The sequence below is a fragment of the Taeniopygia guttata genome, chromosome 3, assembly GCF_048771995.1.
Source record: "Taeniopygia guttata chromosome 3, bTaeGut7.mat, whole genome shotgun sequence".
Classification (NCBI taxonomy): Eukaryota; Metazoa; Chordata; class Aves; order Passeriformes; family Estrildidae; genus Taeniopygia; species Taeniopygia guttata.
Window position 1 is genome coordinate 6901941 of NC_133027.1, and position 27042 is coordinate 6928982.

General features: G+C 40.4%; 1 long non-coding RNA gene across 1 annotated transcript in view; it reads left to right on the top strand.

Annotated features, from left to right (window-relative positions):
• The first annotated feature begins 573 nt into the window (after positions 1 to 573).
• Positions 574 to 27042, top strand: part of LOC116808144 (uncharacterized) — a 45590-nt gene continuing 19121 nt past the window's right edge. Inside the window, exon 1 of the long non-coding RNA XR_012054802.1 lies at positions 574 to 1529. This is a non-coding gene — a long non-coding RNA (uncharacterized lncRNA). The remainder of the gene's footprint in view (positions 1530 to 27042) is intronic.

A 27042-nucleotide genomic window follows, 5' to 3' on the forward strand; every position in this document is an offset into this window, starting at 1 on the left:
ATTGTATGTGATGTAGAGATATCTCACTGGATTTAGTATTTTTAAATTAAGAATGTGAATTCCTGTACTGTTTCTAATAACAACAACACACACACAAACAAACAAGAGCAAATTAAAAAACCTTCCCCCTTACTGGGTTTTTTATCAGTGGGTTGTACCAGACATTATTTCAATGAAGTCATTAATTTCTGATAGTAAAATTATCTCAGTTTTGATCCATGCACTAGAAAAGATCAGTACCAGTGGACAAAAGTAAACTGTGTCCCTTAATACCAGGGAATTCTGAGGAATTTTCTCCATGTCCACTCATGAAGTGAGCAGTGGGAATCCAGGTTTTCTGCAGAGAGATCCCAGACACACTTAATGCTCCTTCCCTCAGAAATGACAAGTGAACCAAGGGGCTCCATGGGCTGCATCCTGCTCCCTGCACACCACTGGAGAGGAAAGTGTGATGTCTTGGATATTTCAGAGTATAAGATGATTTGTACATGGCTCATTTTTCTTTTTTTTTTTTTTTTTTTTTTTCTCCCCTGTATTTCCATCTTTTTTCTGCATCTTAGGCTCCAACAGCCCTGGAAAAAACTGTGTCAGATGTCAGTGGCAGGAGTTTGCAAAACGCCACCATGGGTGAGGCTGTGACACCATGGAACCCCAGCTCCTGTGAGGAGGCACCATCTGACTACTGCCACCTCCCTCATGGGACATAGTTCACTTCTTGGATTCCTGAGCTCTTTCAACTCAGGACAGTCTGACAGGCAGGAAAATAAGTTATCACAGCTTCATCCTTTTCCTAGGAGAAAAGGATGAAGAGTAATGTGGCTCTTTTCACCAGAGTCCGTTCTATTTACAAACACTTTTCTCTGCTGTTCCATTTCAATCCCATACAAACAATTATTAGAAATGCAGATTTATTTTTCCAAATGTAATTGTGTTCTGCAAACCACTCGAGTGCTGCTAACCATGGCTAATGTTAGCTGGCAAGGCTCACAGGGCAGCAGCTCTTGGAGCTAGATGTGTTTGTGGCATTTCCCTTGGAAAGGAAATACAGAGACTGAAAAATTATGCATAAAGTATTCCTTACACTCCCAAAAACACTCATTTGCCATTGCTACTTACAGGAAAAACAAATACACACTGAGCAAAAGCCTCCTACATAGGACTCCCTTTATAAGAAGGTTATGAGCACACTATAATTGTAGCAGTGCTGTGCAAGCTTTTTAACCAAGGACTTACAGGTCACTGCCACCCAATAATTACAATAAATTCAGTTTGCCTCTATTTATTTACTTTTTTTTTTTACTTTGCAAACTGGTACTGCAGCAGTGAAAAAACCTGTGTGGCCACAAGACTGTAGCAGATGGATGTGCAAAGCAAGATGAAATTGTAAAAACCAGCAGATTCTTAGAGATATCACAGGCAGAAAAATCAGATAAAATAAGCAAACTGCCTTTTCATCATAACAGTCTTCCTTCTGTGGGTGTCTGGGCACTGTCAAAGTTCAACTGATTAAATGTAGGCATCTGTATCAGGTAAGCTGGATCACATCTTATATTTCATTGGTGTTTGACAGAACAAAATGTCTAGGAAAATAACTTTTACTATTTGTATTTACCTATAACTTCTTTTTAAAATTAGATATATATTACCTTGCAATCGTGTACAAAGATATAAGCTGAAATTAGTATTAAGTTCAGGAAATTAATAAAATATCTTAAAATTATCTTAAGATAGCTGGACGTATGACTACTGTTATTTAAAATAAGTGTTTAATTTATTTACTATCATATAACAGTTTTCTTGTCATGAACAACTTTTCAATTTCATAAATTCTTTTTTAACAACTGGGGTTTAATACATGCTAGAATGAGATCACTGCCAATGTGAGGACTTGGCTCCAAAACCATGCTCTGGGAAATCACTGTTGTTTGACAAGTTAATTGTTGATCTAAATGCATAAAAACATGAATATGGTGGCATGTTTATAGTAGGTAAAGGTCAGTGAAAATTTGGGGTTTTTAGTTCTCAAAACTGTCGAGATTTGCAAAATCTCCATTTTATAGATAAAGAGGTAGAAAATGTAATGACTTTTCCAAGGTTCAATGGAAGGTTATATAAGAACCATCTATTAAAAAGAATTTATTCTGTAAAAAATGTTCTAAAATTACCAGAATTGTTCTAGAATAACTAAATTCTCTAATCACTTTGCCTTTTTTCTTCTGTAGTGTCACTGTTGGTCTTGTCTGTGTGAAATATTTGAATCTTTCTAGGACTACAATTTCTTTTTAAATATTTGTGCAAGGACTTAAACAAGAGAGTGATGGGAGTTAACAGTGTTCTCTGGACAGCAGGATGATAAATGGCATCGAGAAGAATCCTCATTAGAAATCAGTTTTATTGCCTCCCAAACTTGCCAACTCACAAGTTCAGTTGTTTCTGTGGAAGTCTTTTAATGACTTAAACAATATGCAAAAGAAAGAGAATATTGACGGCCCTAATTGAGGTTGTTAATCACTCCAGATTTCCAAACTTATTTGGGGGACTTGAGAAGCACTAAAGTTCCTGTTATCAGCCTTGGTTGCAGCAGTGGTTTAGGAAGGAAATGGCCAAATTTCTCCTCAAAATAGACATTTCTAAACTCAGGAAAAAAAAAAATTAAAACTTTAACTACAAAAAATATGATCAGGTAGGAAAACATTTGAAAACTGAGCTCAAAGACAGACAATTGAGAAGAGGAGATAGACACAATTCCTGTCTGAGGGGTGAAATGAATTTCAAGGGTGTGAGACAAGGTAGAACTGTATCCACCCTCACTACAACACATACACAAGTGGGAAGAGATTTAAGGCTTCCTAGACCTCCATTAATTTATTATTTTCATGCTTATTAGTGCTTCTCTTTGCAAAAAAACCCAAACATGTTTATGGTGAGTTTTCTTAAATATCTGCATATAAAAATATTATTTCTGGTTTTTTACTCCATAACTTATTTATAGTTGGAAATGTTGCCAGAAACAAGGAAAGTAAAACACTGCTATACAAAGATTTAGCTCAGGCGGCTAATAGAGTTTGGGAAGATCATAGAATAAAGTATGTAATAAAACAAGAAAGAGAATAAAACTTTCCAAACTGTAATTTGAGCATAAAATGTAAAATAACTTTTAGACATGCAGCTCTCGCACTGTAAGCTGATCCAAAGTACAGTTTGATATGAATTTTCTCTTTTTCAGAATTCATGAGATATGAATGTGTGCATCTATGGCAATCAAACGTAATCCTTAAAAATTCACCACTAAAATATAGAAATAGTTCTGCTATTTATATAAGTTCATGGGAATTTTATCATCAGAACTGTGGCACTTACAATTGTACACATCAGAGATCAAGGGAGATATGTAAATGTTTTGAATAGAACATAGTTCATTAGGGTTCTTTTAATCCATAGAGTTTTATGAGCTTTAGAAGGGAATCCATATAAAATTAGACCACATTCATCCAAATAAAATGCATTGAAATAAAATGGGAGAATATCAGTGAATATTCAGCACTGCAGTGCTTTTCCACTGCTCAAGGATACACTGCTGAAGTCCTTGCTGCTAAATAACACCCTAATGATTCTTTCTGTCAACTAAAAGTCTAAAATGTAAAAATAACTGTAAATATTTATCTATCATTACATGGGCAGATCTCTATAAAGAAGAAGATAACCACTGTGCAATGTTTACATGTTTATTTTAAATGCAGTAAAAGCTTTCCTCCAAACCTAAAAGAGTGGCAATAGTAATTTATACTCTATGTAAGGAGGAAATTTAGGTGGAGTTTCTATTTGTTGAACCTTCCAAAGGATGAATGATTAATAAACTCCCAAACCTCTTATATTAAGAATTATTAAATAGAAATAATATACTTTGATACAATAGAAAGGATTAATTTAATTTCATGTGTTTCATATTTTAGATGCCTCTTTTTAAGGTAGTCCCTCAGCCATTTTCATTTGTAGTCAGTGGAGAGAAATAGAAACTGGGATTCACCTCATCCCACTGCAGAGGTTGAAAACAGTCCAAAATTTTTTAAAAATATAATATTTCTCATAGATGATAAGCCTATTCAATTTCAGTGGTCATTGAAGGCACTAAACCTGGAGTCTGTTGGAGTGTGTGAAGCTTCATCCCTTAATGCAAAACCACAGTGAATCACAGCAGAAGGGCTGACTCAGGAATTTCTATAAGTCATTGAAGTCAACAAATTTTGAGGTTAGCACGACTTGGGAGGAGTGAAGGTTTCTATTTACTACAGCAGTTTAGTTTACGTTACAGCTCTGATCACACCCCACTTAGAGCAGAGGGTGCTTTAAAGTTCCACAGCAAACTCTTCCTAACAGATTGGTGGTGTCAGCAAGGTGCCAGCACCAAGGTAACACTGAACAAAGCTGCTCTTACAGCTCCCACAAGGCACCTATAATTAATGTTCAGGAGCAGTATTCTCCACAAGAGATCCCATTCAATGCATTAAAGGTGTTTTAATGAGCAAAATGCATGAACTTCCCAATTTGCTGCCAGAATAAACCTTACTTTACTTTGCTGCCCCTGATTTGTTCCTGCATAGTCCCTTTTCTCATGCAGGTTCTTATGTGGGGTTTGTACCATGGAATGGGTTTGCATATGTCACAACAGTTTCATTAAAAAACCACACTGCTCAGGCACACAGTCTTAATGAAGGACAGAGGACAAAAAAAGTAGGACCAGATTTGCTATTTCATAAGAAGAGCAAACAAAACCAAGCTTTGGTGAAAAGTCAGAAGAATTTTAGACTCAACCGTCATCCAGTAGTTTCACAATTGCATTTCTAACTATTCAGTGTTATGATCATGCACTAGATTAAAATAGGGCTTTATGATTTGCTCTAAAGATAGTTAACTCTACCTTGGACTCATCATATTCAGGGCAGGAATATGGTGAATGTGAATATCTGAATACAGGAGCTCATTTGCTTACCCATGAGGCAAGGAGAACCTTGTTCCCAGAGTTTGTCAAGGTTCTCTGAAAAATGTTGTTCTAGGATTATTCCAAAGACCACCAGGACTCAATCCTCTTCCCTGTGCATAACCTGTGAGGCTTATTTCTTTTGGCAGACGTGGTATGTCCCAAATAAATAAAACATTCAGGACTTTCAGAAGTGTGTGCATTTCCCTTCAGTACTTGGACACTTGGTGCACAGAGTCGGACTCCAACATGCGGAGGATAAATAATGATGCACCTGCATGTGCAACACCAGACATCCTCGTGGGTCCTGAAGATCCTAAGATCCATGCCCAAACATTCTGCTTTGAGTGTTTTCTGATTTATATCAAATATTTCAAAACATTGCTTCAAGAAAGAATTCCAGAAACATCAAAAATGCCCCTTCGTCCTCTAATTCACTGCAGCTGCTTAAAACAAAAAACAAAACCAAAACAAAACAAAATAAAAAAGCAAATAAACAAACAAACAAAACCAACCAAAAAAAATCCCAAACAAACCCAACCTAAAAAGAAGCAGATCCTCAAAGCAGTAGCAGTTGTTCCTTTCTATGAGTGTTTACTTTAGCTCTTTCAACTTTACAGACTGTTTAATTCCTCTTATGGATGAAATAGGTGTTTGTACTTGTAGGAGGACACAGAAGGACAAAATTGTCCACTGCTATAAGTGTGCAACCACAGGCAACTAACAAAGCTGCTTTGATTTTCTGTCATATGTCATCAAGCTTCAGAACTTGTTTTAATCTCTGCTACTTTCCCCAATGCATCCAAATATTTATGCCTTTCTTTCCCTTCCTGTTGTATTTTTCTTGTTTTCTGGCTGAACTTCTGGTCTTGGAACCTTTGTGCCCTGATCAGCCCAACTCTCTAAAGAAGCTTCATCTGCTTCTGCAGTGTGAGCTCCAGGGCTGGTGCAGAGCTGGTCTGTGCTCTCATTATGGTACCAGCTCTAACTGTATAATGAAGTGTAGGCAATAAGAAGCAAGTAATACTTTCAGTTTATTTGCTTTGTGAGGAATCACACTCATCTGGGTCAAAATGACCTGACAGATACTTCTGTATGCCATCTGTTTCTGTAAAATACACACACTGCTTCTCAGTGCAATATTAATCCTTCTTGTGCTTCATCACTTATCCTAGATTGCTCTTTGATGGGGCATTTTGCAGAGGCCAAACCCTGTAAAAGCCTTGACACTAGGAAGTAAAAATTTTACTGTCTCAGGGGAGAGAACCTCTCAGTACAATCTGATCATTGGCATCATTAGTAAGATAGCAAGGACTTGGAGTATGTAAAGTTGGAGGAGACACAAGGATCATCAAGTCCAAACCCATGCTCCATGCAGGACTACCCAAAATTAACCATGTGACTAAAAGCACTGTCTGGACATTCCTTGACTCTGACATCATTAGCATCCTCATATTTCAATAGAATCTTGAACATTCATGCTGTTTCATGAAGAAAAGCAGTATCAAAATGTGATCAAAACTGATAGCACCTTATTTACTCATTCACCTTGCTGCAGCACCTTCTCAAGGTGTTGTCCCTTATGCTGCTGCCTTCATTTTCTTGGTGATCCACTTGAGAGCACACAACCAACAGCACTCCTAAAACATGGTCATCAACAAGCTTTTGTTGGTGGGCAGCAGTTGAATTAAGCCTGTTCTAAATTGTGCCTCACTAAAACCTGGGAGTGTCATGTACCAGTGGTTTCTGAGCTGCAGACTACAGAGTAATGGCTGCAATTACAAGGGGAGCATCTTTCCTCCTTTTATCCTTTTACTGGTGACACTGATGGCATTGGACATTATCCTCTGGAGAACAACCTAGATTAGAGAACCCCCAGTGCTGGGGTCAGCCAGACTGTGGCTGCAGCACTGAGATTTCAGCATGTACAGAACCATGACTTTGGCCACGTCTGAGAAGAACACACAGTGGCTGAAATCACATCCCTTCAAACAGCAGCTGTTCCAGATGTACTCTTGTTTTCTTTGTGGCATTCTTACCAACAGTTTACTTGGTAAGGACAAGATTAAAAAAAAAAACAAACAAAAAAAAAAACCCAAACATTTAAAATTAAATTCTATGATTTTATTTTTCTGGAATGACCACATCTATTGGCCTGGCATTGCAATGAGGACTGCCATGAGGAACCAGAATTAGCCCAGATTTTGGGATCACAAGCTTTTCCCCAGCTGGAACAGCTTTGGGAAAAGAGAAATGGGTAACCAAAGAGTTTCTCTGCAGGTCAAGGTTGTCCTGCTATCACTCTTCATGAGGCCACTCTGTAACCAGAAGCACAGAAATACAAGGTGCCTAAAAGTGAAATGCAGCCCTTTAAAATGAGCAGGGAAACAGAATGAAGTTCTCCAAGCAGGATAGCTAAGGAGGTGGGAATATGTGTGATATGTGTGGGAGAAGAAGGAGAAGGCATGTATTTTTAAGACAGTTTTACTATCAAAAGTAGAATTTTGTTTAATCTGCCCTCTTCTTCAGCATCCCATTCAACCAGTTGGTGCTACAGCACACCAGATTTGGGGTTTGCTCTTTTTCTCACCATCCTTGTATGTGTCTTCTACAGTTTCTACATCTTTCCTCAAGTCTGTGTTTGTACTTTGCCTGTTTTTCTGTGTTTCTATCAGCTGTCTTCTCTTGTGCCTTATTTTTTCACTCCCTCATTTACTTTCTCTTCTGTCTTTCTAACTTACTGTGTTCTCCTGGCCTCCTTCCAGCTTTGCAGCAGTATTTGTCCTCACAGCATCTTGAAAGGATTTTCTTGTGCAGATAGGTCTTTCTTTTTCCTAAATTATTAAAAATTCTAGGCCTTTTCAGACTTCATTTTCAAGTACAGCATTTTCAAGTGTATATTTGAGACACTCCCACCAACATCTATTCACCTATTAAAAAAAAAACCAACAAACCACCAACAAACAACTCTTGCTGTAGAGGTATTGGATAGAAAAACACATTTTTTTCTAATAAGAAAGAGAAGCAGAAGGATTCTGTAGGGAAAAGCTTTGCCAAAACCAAAGGTGTAATATATAAACACATTTCTACCGCTCCTCATTTTGGGAGCAGTGACTCAGGTCTCCCTAAACTAGGCACCTGGTGACTGGTTGGCTGAATTACCCTTCAAGCTCTGCTGCTCTCTTCCCCTCTCTAGACATTTCCATGCAGACTCTTGTACTGTGCTTGAACTTGAGACTGAACCCTGCCCACAGAGCCCATCAAACTCACCAAATATCTCATTTGAGAAAAGAAAGTCTTTCAGGTCCTGGACCTGTTTCAGAAGGAAAGACGTGGCACATCAGGGCTCAATTCAGCCACAGACACAAAGCCTTTGAGGTGCACTGGGGTATCCAAAGGTAACCAGACACATTTGGCAGATGCAGCATTGAACCTACAGGAGACCTATGCATTTTGGGATGTCACCCTCAAGCCAGAGAGGGTAACCCCAGACACCTATGCTCAGTGGAGCTCCACTGTGAGCACCTAAGGAATTCTGTATTAAAATAAGACAATTATTATAAGCACCATATCTCAGCTTTGGCTACATGACAATCCTTCCCCTTCTCAGTCAGCACACACAACTGTTCTGCTCTCACCTTGGCAGGTTCTCTTGGAGGATGTTGCACCGTTTCCTACTATAGTCTATGTCCCACTGAAAATAAGAATTTTTAATTATGAGGGTGGTGAGGCAATGGCAAAGGTTGCCCAGAGAAAGTGTGGATGCCCAGTTCCTGGAAGTGCTCAAGGCCAGGGTGGAAGGGGCTTGGAGCAACCTGAGATAGTGGAAGGGTCCTTGCCTATGGCAGGGGAATTGAAATTAGATCTTGTTGAAGCTCTCTCACAACCCAAACTAGTATAAGATTTTATGATTTGATGTTATGAGGGATTGGGTTGTTATATATATATATATATATATATATATATATGCATAAAACTATTTCAGCAATGCATCACAAGGCTCAGATGATCTCAAGTGATACTTCAACCAGGTTGACTTGGCCTGAAGCTGGATATGCAGCTATGCTCTTGTTTTTCACAGACTAACTGTAGATATTTCCTTTACTCCCTTGCCTTTTTTTAAGATGTGATCCTTCCTTCCTTTTTTTGTTCTCCATGCCATCCCATTCATATCTTATTTTTCTTTCTCAAGAATTGTGCAATGTCACCAGTGAACATTTTCCCAATCTGCTCTCCATGATTTCCCTTCAAACCAGAGGTTACCCTTCTGCTCAGCATAGTAATTTGTTTCTTTCTGATAGTTCTATTCCCAAGCTTTTCTGTCAGAAACACAGAGAAATTCTGAGCATGTTGCAGTGCTCTCTGTCTCTCTCACTTTATGGAAAACAAACATTTATAGCCAAAATCCAGCCATGAGATGCTATTGCAGAATTAGATATGTCTTGAAATTATCATTGTTGACAGGGATTGAGTTTTCCCATATCAAGGTCCAACTGTTTTTAAACTTATGAAACAAAGTAATATTCATACAAATTCAGTACTGGGCTGGCAATATTTCTCACTATAATGAGAGTACAATAAAAGCATCCATACATATTCATAGAAAATTTTCAGATCCTTTTAGAAAAGAGTTTTTCTCTTTTAGCTCCCAGTTTACCAGCATCTTACTCCCAGTTGCAGTTGACCTGTCCATTCCTTGAGCTGGACTTTATCACCTCTTAACTATTCTCACGCTGAGCCTCTGTGAGTAAATAGTCTCCAAAGATGGGCTGAGGTTTTAAATTTTCATTCGTCTTGCTGTGTTTTTCTTTTTCCATTGAGTATCTTGGCTAGAGGAAGTCTTTAGCACTGTGGAGATGAGCTCACATTTAATACTGATGTCCCTCCTCAAGTTGATTTCAAATGACGAGAGCGCTTTGATCTCCCGAGGGAGAGAATTTTCAGTAATTACTTACTTCAGCCCTATTAATTCTCAAAGAAAAAGGAAGACTTATCTTGGATTGCAGGACTGGGGAAGCAGAACCAGAAGCTGAGCCTTGGAGTTAGGAACACCAGGTTGTTCAGCAGAAATATTTTGATTTGCCTTCCTTTTGTGTTCCAGAGAACGTACTCCTGGTCTGGCTCAGGCTTAGTAAGTAGGGCTTGCTTTGTTAGAAATAGTAAAGCCACAGTCACCTGGGGCTGGCAGCCCTGGCAAGGACTCTGCATTGAGGTGGCTGCAAAGGGAGTGAAGGACAGCCAGTGCCCCAGATCTGCCTCTGGAAACAGTCACACTCGTCCTCCAAAGCTGGAACATTTTCTGATCTGCACCCTCCTTTCCCACCCATGTGCTGGCAGCAGTTCCTGCTTTGCTGTTCACATGGGGGAAGTGAGAGTTCACAATCACAAAATCACCTTGTTCAGCTGCCACTGCTGCTGATGTAGCTGAGCAAACTTCTCCCTGTCTATGGAAGGAGTGGCAGATTCCAGGAGTAGCTCAGCTCCAGGATCAGCCATGGGATGGCAGCAATTTGGGGGATTTTGCATCTGTACCATGACAGCAAGGGGATGAGAGGTGTTACTTGAGGTCTGGGCCACAGAGCTGAGGGTTACATAACTGTAAATTTCAGAAGAAATGATACATCAAACAAATTATTTAATTGCAGCTTAATATAAACTCTTTGATGTCCTTTGATTTATGCTTGTCAGCATGTAAATTTTACAAATTATCTCTCCTGCCTATGCCACGTGTGGAGCTGTGGCTTTGATAATTTTTTGTTTTTAGGACCCAAGGAAAAGTACTGGAAGGCCACAGGCCACTGCTTGGAGACTGTGGAAGTAGATACTCAGAAACACATGAGAAACAGAGACTGAGAGGGATTGTCTGGAAAAATACAAGCCAGACCTTATATGTGACTTTTCCTTGGTGTTGGTGGAAGAATTTTTGCTCTCCTGCCTGAGCACAGTGCATAATCAAAGAGTGGAAAGCACTGGGATGAAGAAAAGCCCTCAGGTATCCAAAGTATTAGATTAAATAAAATCAGTGCAATTTGCATTTTAAACATATTTTGGGGGACTCTGTGGCTTGTGAATTGCTATATTGGATTATAAAATCGACTAGATTAAGTGTCTTTCACTTTGTGCAGCAGTCCAGTGTTTCAACTCACCAATTATAGAGGGCTTCTTCTCTCCCTTTTTTCATTCCATATGTAAAACCCCAAACAAACAAACAAAGACCAATCATGGAATCTAATTTTTAGTATCCCCAAATAAGTATTTTTTTTCAAACACCCCCTTTTTCATAGCTAAGGGAAAAAATTCTTACAAAAAACATGCATCTCAGCCCTGTTTTCATTCATTTTCAAATGATTGCAAGTGTCACTTTTAGCCCTTTTTAACTGAGTGTAATGGGGCATCACTAGATTCTGTAACCTTGCAAGTCTGGCCTTTATCCCCTCTTATCATTTCACTTAAAGATCAAATTCAGCAGGAGCTATGGCTGTTTCTATTAAGACTAAATTAGACCCATAGATGGAGGAGAATAATATTAGATACCCATTACAAATTAGAAGTGCTCAGTGGTTCATGGTGCGTTTTTCTCCTCTTTACCATTCTCAGTCTCTGTGTGTTTGTGAGGCTTGCCTGTCTTGCAGTGTCACAGTGTCCTGCAGTGAAGGCAACACTATTTTAACACTTGACTCTACTAATACCCAGTGTGAAACATATATTGACATTTAATAGTCAAAAAATATTACATTCCAATGGGTCTGAATCCTTTATTTTGTTTCTTTCAAAAAGCTTTATTTCATTCAGTAAAATTCACTGTGAAGTCCAGAACTATTCATGCCTAATCAGCATATTCACATCGTGGGACTGTCCATAGCACCATTGCTTTAATGAATCTCAGTGTATCTGTACATTTGTTAAACTTGCTTTTGCAGAGCCAGTAAGTGCTTTGCAATAATTCCAGAAATCATCTGAATTTACCTCAGTTCTCACAGCTTAATTGTGCAGGAAGGGTTGATATTATACACCCAATAGTTTGGAGGGAAGGTAATCATAGGATCATAGAAGGGATTGGGTTGCAAGAGACCTTAAAGATTATTCAGTTCCAACCCCTGCCGTGGGCAGGGACACCTCCCATTACTTCCACAATTTCTCTGGAGAGCCTCTTCATATTTGGTTAAGAAATTAAGTTTCAGTGGAAACAAGCATTGCATCCATTCTGTATAAAGGGAAGCATCTACAATACCCTTAAAACTATCTCTTTTGGTGTTTTAGGGGCGAAATAGTGAAAAAATACTTTAAATTTCTTATCTATTCATGTTATTTTAAAATAATTTGTCACATAAAACCAAATAATAAGCACACGATGATGAACTTTAACAAACTCTATGTGGATGTTCAGCCTTTTTTCCTAACCAAAAAACCAATAACTCAGCAACTGAACTTCCTTGTGTAAGTTAATCTGCTTTGTTCCCTGCTCAATTCTATTTGTGAGCTTTCCCAAGTATTAAGCCACCTGTAAGGGAAAATATTTGTCTAGCAAACTTAGAAGTGTTGTTTTCTGTTTCCATTCTCCTTTCCTTGTTAACATTTTGTGGGCATTGCAAAGTGAGTCGGAACAGCTTCAGTTCCTTTGTAATTGAGTCGTTCTGGGTTAATTTGAGACACTCCTTCTGTGGAGTGCCTGGTAATTGTATCCAGCACTGGGGCTCCAGCACAGGGAGGATGTGAAGGTGCTCCAGTGAGACCAGAGGTGGGACACCAGGATGATCAGAGGGATGGAGCAGCTCTGCTATGAGGAAAGACTGGGAGAATTGGAATTGTTCAGCCTGGGGAAGAGAAGCTTCAGGGTGACCTGAAGGGAGTCAGGAAAGATGGAGAGGGACTTTTTACAAGGGTCTGGAGTGACAGGACAAGGGGGAATGGCTTCAAACTGAAAGAGAGCAGGTTTAGATTGGCTGTTAGGAAGAAATTCTTCACTGTGAGGGTGGTGAGGCGCAGGAAAAGGTTGCCCAGAGAAGCTGTGGGTGTCCCATCCTTGTGAGTGCCCAAGGCCAGGCTGGATGGAGCTCTGAGCAGCCTGGTCTAGTGCCAGGTGTCCCTGCCCATGGGAGGGAGCTGGGACTGGAGGATGTCCCATGAGCTCACACCACAGATTTCCTGCGCTCTTCCTCCACTCCTGTGCACTCTGTACAGTGCCAGCCTATGACAGGGTGAAACAAAGGTGGGGACAGCAGGGAGAATTTGGAATGGCACAGCTAATCCTTTGCTTTGTGAAGTTCCAGACAACTCCTATTTAGAAACAGGTAAAGTGAGCTGGGCACAGTAAAGGCTGGCTGAGTTTAATATGAAATTTCATTTAAAAACACAACTTTGTAAAGAACCACAACAAGTGTTCACTGTACCCCCAGAGCCTCATGACCCATGTTTGTTGCACTCCACCAAGAGTTTATATTCATGCTAAAAGACACTTCCTTCTTCAGCATAAATTCTGCTTATGTTCAGATATTTTATGCATTCAACAATATTTAAGATAATTGAGACTATGCATCGATTTAAGTCCTGAAAAGGGGCTTTTCAGGTTAGCAGGCAGATGGGGAGATCTCCACCTAATCCCAAGGAGAAAGAAAGACTTAAAGAATTTTTTGACTTAGAAACCTGAAGTCTGCTTCTGAATGTTCTTGTTTGGTTGGGCAGGTTGCCAGTTCTATTAATTTTAATGGTGCTCCAAGACCAGCAGAGGCATCTCCTGTTACTGAGCAACCCTAACAGACTGTGAGACCTGTCTGCCCTGGCTCTGTCACCCTGAACAAGCACATCTGCACCAGACTGTGCCTCTGTGCTGCACAGCCCAGCTAGGAGTCAAGATGTCAAGTTTTAAGAAGTTGGTTGAAAAGTTAAATTTTCTCAACAGTAGGCAACACAGAAGACAAACAAGAATATTACTAAGCTTTGTAGCCAGTAATTGGTCATTTTGCCTTGAGAGGTAATTATAAGTGGTAAAATAAACTTTCCTAGCCTAGTTGAAAGCAAAGAGAAAAAACAATACTTAGGCTCTTCTTACTGGTTTCTGAGCCTTTACTGACTCTAAGGGTATCCACACTTATTATAATAGAAACATAAAATCATTAATGCTGAAAAACACCTCTAAGATTTCCAAATCCAACTGTGAATCTACCACCACCACCATATTCACCACTGAAACACATCCTCAAGTGCCATTTCCACATTTTCTGAACACTTCTGGGGGTGGTGACTCCATCACCCCTCTGGGCAGCCTGTTCCAGTGTTTGTCAACTCTTTCCATGAAGATTTTTTTTTCCTGGTATCTAATGCAAACCTTCCCTGGGGAAACGAAAGGCAATTTCTGTATCCTAGGAAAGATAATCCAATCTGGTCTTAAATACAACCACTGTAACAAAGCAGCCAAGGACATGCCTTGATTTTGGATAATTTGTCTTTGGGCTGTCTCCAAGCCAGCTTTGAGTAAGCTTAGATATGTAGCAAAGGTTGTATAGGGAAAAACAGCCCAAGAATACACAATTGTTTTTCATAGTAAGAACATCTCCAAAATTTTAGAATCAAAGTTGTTTGCTTTCCTAGCTTCAACTTTATTTATGACAGCTATCACCCAGAATTGCCATATTTATAATTTTTATTGAAAAACTGGGGCAATGGGTGTATGACAGCTATAGACAAAGACTAGAAAACTAAAATCTATGAGAAGAGCACAAAAATATGGAATAATTTTTCCAAAATTACTTTTCTAGGGAAAAAGATAATCAATCATAATTCTCAATCTGGCTTTGATAATATTTCCAGTTTTAATTATGCACAGACCAGAAGGCTAATCAGGGAAGAATCATACCTGCTAATGTGTGATCAGAGGAGACAGCTTGTCCTAAACATTTCTGAGTGACAGTGGTCCAGGAAATTAACAACTGTCTCTACATATAGCGAGACAAAGTCATAATTAAAAGAGGAAAGCTAATAAAAAAAGAGCTTCTGTTGGCCATATTTCTTCATCCAGGTGCAGGTCCATTTGTGGCATTCAATTAAAAGTGTAAATCAGTGCTACTGCTTTGTTAAAATTGCAATACAATATTTCTTGCAGTGGTGCATTGGTTTAATATTGTTTTATTCCAGCTTGCCAAGGTCATCAAAAGTAAATTCTGAGAAACCAAAGAACCTCACTTCTAAAAACAACTGTTTTCCATGGAACAGAATCTTGAAGGGAAAAAATTCAATGCATAAAGTGTGAGAGACTTTCACTGTGCTACACTTAAATATAAGTTGAAATAACATATTTCAGGAGGAGGAAGAATAGGAAACCAAAGAGTTTTGTAAGACAATGGTGACAAGAAGTTTGGCTGCTTTTTTGTTTTTTTCCTAAGAGATCATCCTTCTGGGAGCCCTTGTGACTTTGGTTTTGGGAAAGGGAAGAGTATTACTTGCAAAAGGAAGAGTATGTCGAAAACATAACAAGATTAGTCTGTAAGCACATGCTATAGGCAAATAGTTTTCTCCACAGGATTAATTTAGCTCCAGAAATGGGGGTCTATGATTATTTATCTGCCAGAACAAGGAACCTAAAACTTGGTGGGAGATAGATGACATGGGCTTGTATTAATGTACTCTAAGATGAGAGAAGTCAGAGATTATGAGAGAGTTTGTTGTATGGGGAAACCTACTTAGGTGTTTAAGCTAAGTCAGAACAGAAGCAGTTTATTAATTTTTTATCAACACATGATTAGCTGCCAAATGATGAGGTGTCTGCTCAGAGTCAGGAGCAGCTGTGTGACAGATGATCACAGGACTGGATATTTACAGATGTTAACTCCTACGGGTTTCTAACTGTGCTGTCCCCACTGGCTGGGTACCCATCCCTGCAGCATCCCAGGGGAGGTGTTTGGCCCAGCCTGGGCAGGCTGGTGATGTCACAGGGCAATGCTGGCAGACCCAACCAGGCCCACTCTGCTCCTCCTCTCTCTTCAAGATCTCTCTACTACAATGCAAATTTTCCTGCCACTCCTTTAGTTCTATTTGGGATGACTCTTCATTTCAGAAATCCTTTTATAAGGATAAAAGGACTTATCACCAGTTACTATTTCATATGGCTGATGGTCATCTTTCTTACTATGATGCACTTGGGGCACACTGGCCTCCAGTTTGTGTGCTTTATCCATGGTCCCTGTGTGCTCTGACACTCCAGGCAAACAGGGACAATTGTCCAGGCTGTTTGCCAAGTGGGCTGTGCAAGCTCTCCCATAAAGGATGACAGCCACATCTCCTTAAATTGCATCTCTGGCTTTGAATTTTAATACTACAATTTTGATTGTTCTACTTAAAATACGTTTAAAGAGGTCATTTGCTCTCAGAGTTTCCTGCTTGAGTTCCCAGTGGTCTTTTCCCCTTGAAGTTTATTCCGTGCATACAATAAGTCTTCCTTTTTTCACGTCTCTGTGTTTATACTGATAAAATTATATTTAAATTTAGCTGCTTATTCTATTCACTGCCTGTGGGCTGAAGCCATAAATCTCTAACAGCCATAACCAGAGCATCTGGCAGCCATTTTATATTTGGTTTACAGGAAGAAATTGCAAAGGAGATATATGTGTTAAGCCTTCTCCTTGAGAACATGCAGTTATTGCCTTTGTTTTGAATAGAAAAGGAGGATATAAATGATCCTATGTGTCTTAAGAAAATATTACAGGGCAAACTATATATTCTTTGCCCATGCAAATCACATTAGTGAGAGCTATGGATTAATTGGTCTAATCCCCATATAATTTTATCACATTTTCTTTGCTCCTTGCCTGCCATATAACCTCGTTAAACATCTCTCTTTGCCATGTTGAGAGAGAAAAAAATAGCTGCACACCATCATATCTTTGGTATTTGAATATCTACTATTGTAGAAATAAATACTGATAGCAATCTGTGTTAAAATTCTCTGTACACAAAGACAAATGAAAAGACAATATTATTAGGATCCCAAAGAGAGTCAGTATTGACTGAAGGATGGCAGCTAAATTAGAAGCAAGGGCTGTAGAAAGTTTTAACTTGCTTTTCTCAGACTTCTTTACAGCGATCAGATTTTTTCTGCAGTGTATCTTTTGGCAGGCCAGGCAAGGAGTTGTAGTACCACGGGAGCTATTTACAAGTGTAAAAGTGCACACAAGAGAGGATACAAGTGTATCCTCAAGTATGTTACTGATGTGCTAACACAATTTCATGGATCCCAGTGGACTGTATTATGTTTCATGTAGATGAAGCACGATGCAGCTGGCAGTAAAATACAGAGAGACCTCCACTTTTTTTGGCAAGTTTATTAGTTTCTGGGCTCAGCTGATGCTACCTGCTGCTCACTTAATATTTCTGCAAGCATTAGTGAATCAAAAAGCTGATGGGAGTCTCTGGCCTCACTTGGAGCTCAGGCGACTCATGATGGGATGCCTCAGCGCTGTTAAGATGCCACACACTGTTGTGCTTCCTGCACTAGGTTAAAAATCATCTTGCAGATGTGTTTTTACTTCTGTGAGGCTTAGTACAAGGCTTACCAAGGGTAGGGAGTCTTGCTCTTCAGTTCTTCTCATCCCACTTCTGGATAAAGTCAGTTTTGGCTACAGAGCTTGCAAGAGATAAGCAAATCCTTGGGCCTGAGGGACAATTGCCTATCATGAGGTCTGCTTTTTAATTAAGAGGACTGAGAAGCAGTGACCTTGCTGCACTTTCTCTGTACAAGTGCAGAAGTAGGATTAGTGATGCACTCTTCCGGGACATTGCATTAATATGAGGGAATTTTGCTTTGAAACGAGCATCATTCAACTGCAGCCGGTCTCAGTTCTGTACCCACAGCAGCTCAGGACACATCACTTACCCTTATCCAAAGGAAGCAGAGCCTTCTTCACAAGGAGGTGGGTGAACATGGCTGTGAGATTGACATCTTCAGCCTTGGTCCCAGTGTTAGGAAGGGGGCTTGTCACAGTGTACTGCAAAGAGCATGAGGTGTGCTTGTCACAACACTGGGCCAGCTGAGGAACCTGACTCTTCACGAAAATCAATTAACACAGACACATCTGATTTAACAGGAAGCCTCTTCTTTGTGCTCAATTATGTGTGGTGGTTGCAAATGAAGAAGGGGCAACACTGTGTAGCAGTAGGTCTATTCTATAAAATATGGCCAAAACATCATGTTCAACCTAATATTTGAAGAGCTAATGGTAAGTCTGCTAAGAAACAGACCCACAGACGAGATACCACAACCCAAACTCAGGAGTGACAGGGAGTGTGTGGCAAGTCTGCAGTCAGGGAATGGGATGTGCACTTCTGACTGCACCTTGATCCCAAGAGTCCCAGACTAGGTTTGGAGCCAGCAGCTCAGCCAAAGCTGAGGAAAAGCTCATGCACAAAATCCACTTCTCAGGCGGAGGCAGTTTGTGTCACATTGCCTGGGAATATTTCCTGTGTGATTGTGGTCTGAAACCTTAACTGCCCTTTGGAAACCTCCATCCTGATGGCTGATATCAGTAATTTATTCTGCATTATCCAAGCCCCATCCAGCCACTGCTTATAGCTGAACCCCATCACCCTGAGTGAGTGCTCTAGTGAAAAGCAGTGGTGGTAAAATATCTTGAGAAAAGCTTTTGACATGTGATTGCAAAGCATTTTCTGTGATTGAGAAAAATACAGGCTGGATGAATGAGCTTAAATGGGCTGGATATTAGTTGGATTACCAGGCTTAAAGGGCAGTAATGAATAGTTCAGCATCCAGCTGGCAGCTACTAAGTGGAGTACAATAGGGAGTGATTCTGGGACAATATTATTCCACATCTTTATCACTGGCCTGAATGATCATACAGAATGCATCTTCAGCAAATTTGCAGGTGAAGATGCAATGTGTGGAAATACATCAAATGACAGTAAAACTTTTACAAGGAACTTGATAAACTTGAGCATGGGAACAACAGAAATCTCATGGTGTTCAGAAATGAAACAACACAAAATTCTGCACATGGGTCTTTCAAACTGCGTAATTGGCTTCTTCAGCAGTAAATTTCTCTTGCTCGTTTATAGGAAATTCACACCTGCAATGTTGTCATCTGCTTTGGGTCTCCTATTTAAGAGGTGATTGGAAAAACTCTTGCAGAGTGCTAACAAAATTGTCAGGGACTTAGACAATACAACTGCCAAGAAGATGGGGGGATTGAGTTTGTTTAACCTGGAAAAAGGAATCCAAAGAATCATCTAATTGCAGACTACTTGAAGGATTTTAAAAGGGATGGAGCCAAATTCAGCTCAGTAATAGTGGCTGGTGGTCAAACATTCAGCAATAGCCATAAAGTGCAGCTTGGGTGGTTGATGTAGGTTAGTAGGAAATCTATTTTCACTAGGTGAGTGGTGCAGGCCTAGAATAGCTTGCCAAGAGAAGCTGTTGAATTTCCAGTTTCTGAGATTCTCAAAATCCAACCAAGCAATGTATGATTGACTTGATTTGATGTCAGCAACATCTCTGCTTGAGGTTGGATATTGCATTAAGTCCCTCTGGAGATCTGCTCCAGCCTAGGTTTCTATGATTTGTTCCCCAGAGGTGCGTTGACCACACAGATATGACAAATGCTAACCAAGAACAATTAATTTTCCCATCTCTCGCTAGTGGCTGTGTTAGGTAGTGCTGGCAGAGTTATAGTTTGTAGTCAGTATGCCATTGAAATCCTTTGTACAATGGAATCATAGGAAAAGCTACTGCATCTGAAGAAATAGCTGGAGGTCTAGTCCAAACTCCTCCTCAAAGAGCTATCTTCAAAGCAAGGTCAGATTGCTCAAGGTTATTCAGATCTTGAAAATCTCCAACCTTATCATCACTGAATCATAAAGTTATTAAGGTTAGAAAAGACCTCTCAGATCAAGTGCAAATGTTAGCCTAGCACCACTGTGTTCATCACTAAACCCTATGCCCAAGTGATGGACCCACACACCTTCTGAACATTTCCAAGTTTGGTGATTCCACCACTTCCCTGGCCAGGCTATTCCAATGTCTGACCATCCTTTCAGTACAGAAATTTTTCCTAATATCCAATTTAAACCTCCCCTGGCACAACTTGAGGCCATTTTTGTCAAGCTGTTCCAGTGTTTAACATTTTCATTATGAAGAACATATTGAAAAGAATATATTGTAATTTCTTCCTGCTGTCCATTTTCACTGTGTGTCTCTGCAAAGAGCCTGTTTCTCCTGTCAGTCACTCATTAGGACATGGGAGACTTCGGTGAATCCCCTCCATTACTTTCTGTTTCCTGGCTGAATAAACCAAACACCTTCAGCCTCTCCCTATAGGTTGGGTGCTCCAGATCACTACAATAGCATACTGCTGAATTCTGTTCTGTTTGCTTTCCCCTGGGACCTTTCTTGCAAAGCTTCTTCCAGCCAGTGTTGGAGTAGCAACCCTGTCCTATAGGTGATCAGTTATTCCCCCAACTTTTTGCAATTTGCTGTAATCCACCAATTTGCCAAATTGATCTGGTTTATATGCAATTTTCCTCTCCAGGTATCCAGCCACACCCCCTCGTTCTGTCTGCAGGGTCACTGTGGGAGACTGTGAAAGGATTTGCTAAGGACAAGGGGAAGAAACAACCACTTCTGTCCTGTCATTCTCAGAGCCCATCTTCTCCTCAGAGAAAGCAATGGGGTCAGTACAGCAAGGTGTAACCCTGTAAATCCAATCGAGCTGTTCCAGTCACCTTCGTGTCCTTCATACACATGGAAACGGATTCCTGGGAGAATTCCTGCAGCCATCTCCCTGACAAGGACTAAGATTGACAGTCAGTTCCCCCTTTATTTTTTTCAGGTGGGAGAAATTATCACCATTTTATTTTATTTTATTTTATTTTATTTTATTTTATTTTATTTTATTTTATTTTATTTTATTTTATTTTATTTTATTTTATTTTATTTTATTATTTTATTTTATTTTATTTTATTTTATTTTATTTTATTTTAATTTTATGCAATCCCCAGGGAAATCCTGAAGAGCACAACCTTTTAAAGGTGATAGAGAGTGGTCTCAGAATGAAGCTGGCCAACTCCCGTAGCACCACAAAAGACATGTAGTATAGAATTAAATCTATAATTAAATTTTCAAAGTGAACTCAGAAATATCTTTCCCCTTAGCTGGAGCTTGTATAGAATTAAGTCAGCAGATTCAGATCAGTGAAGCTCTCCCTCCTCCCCTTCCATATCACAATTTTTGAAGTATAATTTTCTAGCTATTACTAAGAAATAAGGCAGAGTATAAGGGCTAAAATAAAAACAAAAGGGTTTAATTTAAAAAAAATAATCAAAATTTTAGAAATACATTGAAGAATGCAAAGTCGGAAAAGCATTGGAGAAAGCAAGAATAAAGTTGTCCTGGAAGATTTTCAGAAGCCAAACTGAAAATGAGCAGCAAAATAAACTGACCCATGAGCTCCTGTTGGCCTCCAGGGCAGCATGCCTCTCTTCATTAGAGGAGTAAGAGAAGAACAGATGAGCTGCCCTTGGTGTTCCTTTTGCATAGCTGCCAATGGTGCAGCAGCCAAGAGTTCCTAAGTCTCCACGCTGCACAGAACTCAGATTAAAACCAGATTTTTTTTTAATTTTCACATCTTTCTTTCCCATCTTCTATCCATTCTTATTTATTTCTCTCATTTTCTGTGAAACTTGCTGATTTTCTTTTTTCCTGGATTCTTTTTACTGTGCTTCTCCTCATTATATTTATTTTAATAGCTTTCCTGGCATGCTCTTTAGCTATCCCGTGGTACCCAGAATATTCTGGGTACAGGGATATTCTGTAGTATCTCCAGCACAGCATTCCTCCTGCTGGCTTGTCTTCTATTTTACAGTCTCCAGACAAACAGAATCAGGGGCACTAATGCAGATAAACTTTATTGCATGCCTGGAGCTCTACAGCATTATTGTAACACAAAAAAATAATACTGCACCATAATAGTTAAGAAAATGTATTCCTATTACAAGGGAAAGTTACTGAGACAGTTTCCTAAGGCAACTTGCAAATTCATCAGTTGGAAGACTGCAGTCAGCTAGCCACTCTTCATGTCTGGATAGTCAGAATTAGTGAAACACTTCGGATTATTTCTGCACGATCTCTTTTCCTGATTGTTCCCAGACAGAAAATTCAGTCGGATCCTTGTTATACTGTCTCAATTTCTGCTCACATTCCAAACAGCTCTCCCATTGGAAACAGGTTTATCAATCTCCCTTCTGCCTCCAGAGCTAAATCCCCCCAGGATCAGGTCTGAAGTTCATTCCTCACTCTCCAGTGTTCCTCACAGCCATGAGTTGCAGCCAGCCTCACTCCCTGGCTCAGAGGCAGTTGCTGTCCTGTTCCCTGAGCACTGCCAGGATTTATGTGAACTATCTCTTTTACTGCCTTTTGTCCTGTTTTAACACCCTCAGGGATGGAGACCCACAGTTTGAGAAACATCCCTGTCATGTGTCAATATTCTCCTTTTTGAGATTCTCTTTCAGCTCCTGCTCTCTTACACATCAAACTGGGAATGGGCAGTTTATGCCAGACCTGCCAGGGCTCTTTCATTCAGTGCAGCACAAGTGCATCAGGGCTGCTCTTGATTTCAGCAGCATGTTAAGTTTTCAGACACCTTCAGCTTGGTCGGTCATGCTAAATATCCCCATAAACACCTGGGAGCCAGCTTTATTGCTTCCCCACCTTCTAAGATCTTCTCTATAAGATAACTGCCAAAAAAAAAAAAAAAAAAAAAAAGGCCAGAGTTAAGCTCTGCCAGTACAACAGCCTCATTTCCATGGCCAAAAGGCTTTTGGTTTGGAGGAGATGTGTGGTTTCTTCTCTCATACTAGGGTATAGATATTTGCAGGGCAGGAAACCAGGCAGCATCTGGCAAATAAGAAAGTTGGGGCACCTGAACCAAAGTGGTGCTGATGTCCTCTGCATGCCACATTACCTGACTCAGAAAGCAGATTCAGTCAACATTTGAGTGTGTGTGGAAAAATTTGTCCTGTATGCTCAGGTACAGGATGGATAAACAGAGCTTGGCTGAGCAGCCATCCACACAGCTGCACATCCATCACAGCTCTGCTATTCACCTTGACTGCTCCAGAGCCATGAAATCACCAGGCTGCAGAAAGCTTCAGCTCCTTCACCAGAGCACCAGTCCCAGCCCTTGTCCCTCCCAGTTCCCTGGTGACTGCTAAAAAGCCTTCCTGCAGCCTGTCCTGCAACCTCCTCCCGTAGCACAAACAGCCTGTGGGACACTCAGGGAGAAATAAAACTTAGAAGCCTCCTCCCTGTGCCCAGATCCCTGAGGAGCTAAATCACTGCATGTGCTCTGAGCTTCTCCACCACTCAAAGACTGTGGCAGGAAGAGCCTCCCATCCAGAGCTCTCAGAGGAGCCAGTTGCAGATGATGGGGATGCAGGAATCTGTAGAATTATTACTGCTAATGCCAGGTGCTAACACAGGGAAGAACTGGAATTGGCAAACCTTCCTAGCAAAGGGGTTTTCCTGCAACAGTCAATGTGTTAAATACCAAAGAAACAATATTTGACTACTGTAGGAAACACTGGTTTTATAAAATAAAATTCTTTCTTTGTTGCAAGAGATACATGGTTGCTGTCCAGCCTCCTCTGATTTCTCAGAGAATGATAGGGGGTTGTATCCATTTTCTGGTGATGCTGTTTTCAAGTGATGCTGATTGTTTTTCAGCTTCCCAGAAATATGTCTGCTAAGTTCTGTCATCCCTTTGATGTGCAGTTTCTTGGAATCACTGCTCAGCAGCATGGTTTAATGAAAGGGAAGAGCTGGAGTTACCCACTGGCACATGCTCTCAGTCCTTCTCCAACTTCTCTACAGATTGAATGAACTTCTGTAATGCCAGATATAAGATTTTACACTTGGCCAATTCTATTATTCTCTGTCTTGCACTTTTTTTTCAAAAACAGTTGGCCACTCCAAAAAGGTCTTACACTGTTTGCATGGCATATAGGTTATATACTGTGCACAGTGAATTTAGTGCACAAATATCCAATCAGGTCAGCAGAAACCACTAAGTGGAAATTGGAATATATATAACAAAACAACCAAGAGTGCCAGTGTCATTAAAGAAAACCCTGGTGCCAGAAGAGGGACCACAGCCAAGGGTGACAGTGCAGCCAAGGAAATGTCCCCAGACCATGAAACATGATGGAGTCACAAATACCAGCCTTTTGGTATTTCTTCACTCCCACTAGAGAGTTTCCTTCCCCCATGGAAAAGTTGTAGGTCAAGTGTAAGAATGGCTGTGCTGGGACATGCAACAGGAATGGGGAATTGCTGGGTTTAGGTTCTGGAGCTGTGACATTCCTGTTGTGAGCAGCTCTGCTCACTCGCAGCAGCTTCCACCTCCTGGGAGTGAGCATCCTGCCACTTGTGAAGGACTCCAGGAGCACAGATCAATAGATCAATGCTCAGCAGCAGGAGCAGCAGGGTGGAAGGGCTGGCTGCTCTCACCGCACTGCAGGCGATGCTTTGCTGCCTCCTCAACAGCTGCCCAAAGCAAGGGGAGGCTCTGCTCCCCACCTAAACTGTCTCAGAGCTCACTAAACCTTTGCAGCACCCTAAATCCACACTGAGCCTGCTGATGTCACTCAGCTCTGTACTCTTGTCCTTTCCCCAAACTTGCAGCAAGCCCTTCCTTTCTTCCTGAACCAAGTCTGCTGCCACAGCAAAAGTGAATTTTGTCATCCTTTGGATATCATCCTAAGGCAGTTTATCTCATTCCTGCCTGCAGTGCTGAAAAGCCTTGAAATGGCTCCTCTCCAAAATGAAATTAAAAGGGTATTTTCCTCTGCTGAGGAACAGAGCAAAAGATTACTGAATGGCTCCTGCAATTTTTGTTGGTTTCAGCAGGGTGGCTGCTTGAAGGGAGTACCTCTGCCACAGTCTCCTGCAAGGACAAGGAATTTTTCTCCCTGTGTATGTACCCCCAAATTCAGACAGTTTGACAGATTTGGCCTATCCAAAATCAAATACCACAAATTAAAGCATTTGTAGGCTCCACTCAATACCTGAGTGGAGAGTCAGTTTTGCTTCTTCAATCAATTATTTTTCCGCTACATTGCACTGGATCTTATATAACAACTATTTAACTAAATAAAATCCACCTAAAATGTTCAGTTGAAGGAACAGAAAGATATTCTTCATGACAGATGAAATATTTTCTCAACCTTTAGAAAATGAATCTGAAGTACATTGTAAAAATATTTTTAAGTAATTCTGAAAACATCAAAACTACTCTTTCAACAATTTATCTTTGTTTTTCTCTGGGTTTTTAAATGAAATTTCACTAGATTTCCTGAAAAAAACAGCAAAGTCAGTACTTTTTGCCAGTCTTTTTTGCCTCAGAGTTTTTCTCATCTGCTCTGATACCTGATTGAGACAAAATGTGTTGTCTGCTAATTTCAAAGGGGACTGTTATGAAGCTCACTGGAGACAGTTTTTGAGGCCAAACACTAACAATGCAAACACATTCAGCTAATATTTAAAGAGTGACTTCATGGTGCTAAAAAATACTGAAGCAAAGCATCATATTCCTGCTGTGTGACAAACCAGTCTTGTAAGAAGGGCTGTTTCCAAGTGGCACTGTGCATGAGGGCTCACAGATTATCACCTGACACAAGTAATCAGGTTGGAAAATTGCTCCTACTGTAATTGAGATGTTCAATTGCAATTATTGTTGGAGTTATCTTGTCCTCCTGGCCCAGGAGGCAGAGAAGCAGTCAGATCCTTGTAATTCAAATGCACCTAGCATGGAAAGCTGCAATGCTGCTGCTTTGTTTCCCAGAAATTAAAGCTGATCTTTGGGGGAAAGGTGTCACTAAAAGATGCATGGAAATTTATCTATGAATCTAGAGGAGACTGATGAAGTGAACATGTCTGAATCAACCAGTATTGGGACTGATGTTCCATTGGCTTCCAGCTTTCCTTGCCTATTCATATTTTCTAAAAGCTTGGCATGAAAGAATCTGGAAACTTGTTGGGAATTTTTATTTGGTAGCACCCTCCTCTGGCAGTTGCTCAGCCATCTCTGGCTGTAAGGATCAAAACAAACGAGAACCACAAACACACTGAATCTGATGGTCTACTTTAAAAATTCAACCAGGTCAGTCAATTGATCATCACATTGCACACATCAAAGCATTACAGTATTATAGCATTACTAGTTAAAACTATTTTTCAGCTCTTCCTTGAAAAGCAGCTTGATGGTCTAAGTATATCAGGACAACAAGCTTGTCTCCCCTGGCTCTGCAACACAAGCATAACCTCAGCCTTTCAAAGTACATGAAGCCCTATGCATGCAGTTAATTATAAACAGTGTTGAAATGGAAGCTTAAAAATGGAAGGTCGTGTTCCCTTCATCTGAACATTAAATCCCTTCAAGATCAGGCTGCCCTAGATAGAAGTGGCTGCATTCAGCTGTGTGGTATCTGTATTACAAAATGTTCTTTGAGACGATCAGGTGGTGAAAGGAGTTTGACTTGTACTTTGCCAGAGAGCCAAAGCAAAGAGGAAGGGTTATGTACACAGCCTCTGCTAAGTGCTCAGCCAACAACACAACCGTGTTTGTCATAGCTGCCTGGCCGCAGGGGTGTCCAACGGAGAGCTCGCTTTATCCCCCAGAGATGGGATGCCAAGGAAGGGCAAAGCCCATGAATTGTGGGGTGTAATGCCTGCAGCCATTCAAATACTCACACTGCACTTGCTGGTATGCCAGGGACCATTGGTGGGCTTTATCACAGCCACCCCACTTTAAACTAATATTCAGTCACGAATGTAAAATACGGAGAGTCGAAAGACTTTGCTAGTTTTCTGTCACTGCAAATTGACACTGGCCAGAATCCTTTGATTTTCCCCAAAGGCCAACAACCAGCAGAAAGCCATGCCAACCCTGACTCCTGATCATCCTTGGAGAAGGGCTGGCTCTGCTTCCCCCTGCAAGGTTTTTCAAGCATTGGGATGATCTGCCCAAGGATGTTTTGGAGTCACCATCCCTGGAAGTGTTTAAGAAAT